Raw genomic sequence first — 5,000 nt, forward strand, 5'->3', positions numbered from 1 at the left:
GTACTTTCCCTGATCGGTACACAGTTTTGGTGCATCGGCTATCCCGAAAGGCAACTTGTACCAACATCGACATCCATGAACGCGTACGTAGCGTACTTTCCCTGATCGGTACACAATGTTGGTGCACGGCATAGGAAATGGCTTAAAATGGTCAAACTCAATCCATTTCCACTAAAGATAGTCAATAACAGCTGTGCCGATGAAGTAGGGCACGATGCAAGTCAATGTTATTTAATGAATTACATGTTCACCATACATTTCAGTACAAAATTGCTCGGTCAGACCTACAAAGTGCTATATCTCGATACTAAACGTCGCAGATGGGTGTCGGTAGAACAATTTTAAGTTCGTCTAACGATTCTACATCCGATTCTGGATAGTGGTTTTTTCGACCACTTTTCAACATTTTGTGACACCCCCGAACCTAGGGGCAGCTCCCTAGCTTTTTTCAAAATGTGCACCGAACGGGCCAGAGAGCTCGAGTAGTCGAAAATTTTTTTTTTTGCTAAAACCCCTCAAAACGTGTCAGGAACGCACCCTAGATGATGAAAAGTGCAACCAGAATGTCAATCGACAACATGCCCGGGGGTACAAATTTGCTCTACGCGTCCCTAGGTAGGGTACTTTTTCATACAAACATCAAAGTGTACGGTGCACACAGTGCGCGGAACAAAAATTGCTCGGTCAGCACCTAGGACGGGCCATATCTCGAATACTAAACGTCGCAGATGGGTGTCGTAGAAGTGTCGTAGAACAATTTTAAGTTCGTCTAACGATTCTACATCCGATTCTGGATAGTGGTTTTTTCGACCACTTTTCAACATTTTGTGACACCCCGAACCTAGGGGCAGCTCCCTAGCTTTTTTCAAAAATGTGCACCGAACGGGCCAGAGAGCTCGAGTAGTCGAAAATTTTTTTTTTGCTAAAACCCCTCAAAACGTGTCAGGAACGCACCCTAGATGATGAAAAGTGCAACCAGAACGTCAATCGACAACATGCCCGGGGGTACAAATTTGCTCTACGCGTCCCTAGGTAGGGTACTTTTTTCATACAAACATCAAAGTGTACGGTGCACAAAGTGCGCGGAACAAAAATTGCTCGGTCAGACCTAGGACGGGCCATATCTCGAATACTAAACGTCGCAGATGGGTGTCGTAGAACAATTTTAAGTTCGTCTAACGATTCTACATCCGATTCTGGATAGTGTTTTTCGACCACTTTTCAACATTTTGTGACACCCCGAACCTAGGGGCAGCTCCCTAGCTTTTTTCAAAAATGTGCACCGAACGGGCCAGAGAGCTCGAGTAGTCGAAAATTTTTTTTTTTGCTAAAACCCCTCAAAACGTGTCAGGAACGCACCCTAGATGATGAAAAGTGCAACCAGAACGTCAATCGACAACATGCCCGGGGGTACAAATTTGCTCTACGCGTCCCTAGGTAGGGTACTTTTTCATACAAACATCAAAGTGTACGGTGCACAAAGTGCGCGGAACAAAAATTGCTCGGTCAGACCTAGGACGGGCCATATCTCGAATACTAAACGTCGCAGATGGGTGTCGTAGAACAATTTTAAGTTCGTCTAACGATTCTACATCCGATTCTGGATAGTGGTTTTTCGACCACTTTTCAACATTTTGTGACACCCCGAACCTAGGGGCAGCTCCCTAGCTTTTTTCAAAAATGTGCACCGAACGGGCCAGAGAGCTCGAGTAGTCGAAAAATTTTTTTTTGCTAAAACCCCTAAAAACGTGTCAGGAACGCACCCTAGATGATGAAAAGTGCAACCAGAATGTCAATCGACAACATTCCCGGGGGTACAAATTTGCTCTACGCGTCCCTAGGTAGGGTACTTTTTCATACAAACATCAAAGTGTACGGTGCACACAGTGCGCGGAACAAAAATTGCTCGGTCAGACCTAGGACGGGCCATATCTCGAATACTAAACGTCGCAGATGGGTGTCGTAGAACAATTTTAAGTTCGTCTAACGATTCTACATCCGATTCTGGATAGTGGTTTTTCGACCACTTTTCAACATTTGTGACACCCCGAACCTAGGGGCAGCTCCCTAGCTTTTTTCAAAAATGTGCACCGAACGGGCCAGAGAGCTCGAGTAGTCGAAAATTTTTTTTTTGCTAAAACCCCTCAAAACGTGTCAGGAACGCACCCTAGATGATGAAAAGTGCAACCAGAACGTCAATCGACAACATGCCCGGGGGTACAAATTTGCTCTACGCGTCCCTAGGTAGGGTACTTTTTCATACAAACATCAAAGTGTACGGTGCACAAAGTGCGCGGAACAAAAATTGCTCGGTCAGACCTAGGACGGGCCATATCTCGAATACTAAACGTCGCAGATGGGTGTCGTAGAACAATTTTAAGTTCGTCTAACGATTCTACATCCGATTCTGGATAGTGGTTTTTCGACCACTTTTCAACATTTTGTGACACCCCGAACCTAGGGGCAGCTCCCTAGCTTTTTTCAAAAATGTGCACCGAACGGGCCAGAGAGCTCGAGTAGTCGAAAAATTTTTTTTTGCTAAAACCCCTAAAAACGTGTCAGGAACGCACCCTAGATGATGAAAAGTGCAACCAGAATGTCAATCGACAACATTCCCGGGGGTACAAATTTGCTCTACGCGTCCCTAGGTAGGGTACTTTTTCATACAAACATCAAAGTGTACGGTGCACAAAGTGCGCGGAACAAAAATTGCTCGGTCAGACCTAGGACGGGCCATATCTCGAATACTAAACGTCGCAGATGGGTGTCGTAGAACAATTTTAAGTTCGTCTAACGATTCTACATCCGATTCTGGATAGTGGTTTTTCGACCACTTTCAACATTTTGTGACACCCCGAACCTAGGGGCAGCTCCCTAGCTTTTTTCAAAAATGTGCACCGAACGGGCCAGAGAGCTCGAGTAGTCGAAAAATTTTTTTTTGCTAAAACCCCTCAAAACGTGTCAGGAACGCACCCTAGATGATGAAAAGTGAAACCAGAACGTGAAACGACAACTTTGAGTGGGGGTACCCTTTTTACTCTACGGGCCACTAGCTTAGGCGCGCCAACAGCGCTTTCCTCTCGGGTTCCCCATTTTTTGCCCTCCTGGGATTATGATCATTTACTCATTGCCTACTATAGGGAAGGTACCTTGCTCCGAGGTCAAAAATGAAGATTTCACCAAATCGTAGTTTTAACCTCTATTTAGTCGTAGGAGCATGGTTTGCAGTGTCCGTGGGTCATATAAGCCCCCGTTTGGGTCATACGTCCCCTCCCCGATGAAAATCGTCATATGACTATAGGCCGAACTTATGAAGCAAAAGTGGTGTCTGGTGGGTTCTGCCGATGATCTTAACCTATGATTTTGAGTTTCCACTCTTTCAAAACGTTTCCTGGAGCAGTACATCACGGGTCTACGGACCCAAAGACTTCGTTGCGATGGTTTCAAGCATAAAAGTTGTAACAGTTAAGGGTTTTTAATACGCGTATATTAAATCATTGCTTGAAACTAAGCTTCGTTGTCTTTAAACTCTGCAAGACCAATCGAACTTCTTAGGGAAACTCGAAGCATTCACGCTAAGCTGGTGGTGCAGGGCACATAGCGTGATGAAACCGGGTTTGCCCTAACCAATGTGGCATATTTTTTCCCTGAGAGTGAAGCTCAGACCCACGTAGGGGAGAGCGAAGTGGAACTTTAATGTTCAATGCAGCAAATGTTCGCCATGCGGAATAAACAAGTTGGAATAGTTCAATGTAGTGTAATGCAAACACGAATCGCAAATAACGATACGGGACCCAGAAGCAATTCTGCGGATCCCTCGGGGAGTGGTGAGTTGATATAAATTAGAGGTGAAAGTCCAAGTTGTTCGAGCTCCGGCTCGGCAGCCGATACGAGGTTCCTGTTGAGCTTGTTTGTACATCGCGCAGAGGCGCCGTTCGGTTCTAGCAATGATTCCCGCCACCATGTTCCATGCGTGCAGAGATCCGTTAGAGCTCGTTCAATGTGTCCCGCCGTGATTACGAAAAAGTCCAACAGTTGACTTAGTTGGGTGTGCGTCAAGTAATCGCGCAGAGATGCCGATCGGTTCCTAGCAATGTTTCCCGTCACAAGGTGGTATTGGCACCTGTGCAGAGTGGCCGGTTAGCAATGTCTCCCGTATCACGGTGGTGTACCATCACTAGTGCAGAGTGACCGCTAGCAATGTCTCCCGTCACAAGGTGGTAGCCCAGAAGTGCAGAGAAGCCGCTGTAGCAAAGTCTCCCGTATCACGTATGGAGTTCTTCCACTAGTGCAGAGAGATCGCTGAACCGTTCAATGTGTCCCGTCGTGGTGTGCTTGTACCGAGCACGTAGGATACACCTTGCTTTGTTGGTTTGGGATAGGAGTGGTCGCGCAACTGCCTCCACGCCGCAGAGTGCCAGTTCGGATTGAAGGTCAACTTTAGCCGTTCAATGCATCAGTCGGTGGGTGTTCAGATGGCATCACAACTTCCCCTAGGTGCTCAAGTTGGCTGGGTTGTAAAACCATGTACACATGCGCAGAGTATCGTGCGTACTAGCAAAGTCTCCCGTCACGGTGGTTTACGAATGAGTTCCATGCAGTGCAGAGCGATCGTTAGTGCGTGCAATGTACCAGTCGATGTGTCGTACCGGCATACAACCCCGCTTAGAGGCCCGTCAGCTCGAAGAGGACAGAAAGAGTGCGCAGAGTGCCGTACCGGCATAGCAATGTCTCCAGACATACGTTGGGACACCCGACGCAGTGCAGAAGAGATCCGCTAGCCGTGTTGCAATGCATCCGACGTTGCCTGCTTGTGCAGTCTATCGAGTGGCGCCAACGGACGCTCTGGCGTCGCAGAACAAATCTCGGTGGTCACGGGGGACTTGCGCCTCGGCGTGATCAAGAGTGTAGTTCGTGTTCAAGCAATTGACTCGAATTCTGGTTGATCCTACCAGTGATATACGCTCGTCTCAAAGGTTAAGCCATGCATGTCTAAGTAC

At 47.1% G+C, this 5,000-nt stretch overlaps 2 long non-coding RNA genes across 3 annotated transcripts in view; one reads left to right on the forward strand and one right to left on the reverse strand.

Annotated features, from left to right (window-relative positions):
- LOC125907712 (uncharacterized) overlaps positions 1 to 5,000 on the reverse strand; it is a 72,522-nt gene that overhangs the window by 35,041 nt on the left and 32,481 nt on the right. The window lies entirely within an intron of this gene.
- The window catches only part of LOC125907711 (uncharacterized), a 35,194-nt gene that overhangs the window by 28,957 nt on the left and 1,237 nt on the right, over positions 1 to 5,000 (forward strand). The gene's annotated exons all lie outside the window — the stretch shown is intronic.

This window comes from Anopheles coluzzii (genome assembly GCF_943734685.1).
Source record: "Anopheles coluzzii chromosome X unlocalized genomic scaffold, AcolN3 X_unloc_14, whole genome shotgun sequence".
In the NCBI taxonomy this organism is placed as follows: domain Eukaryota; kingdom Metazoa; phylum Arthropoda; class Insecta; order Diptera; family Culicidae; genus Anopheles; species Anopheles coluzzii.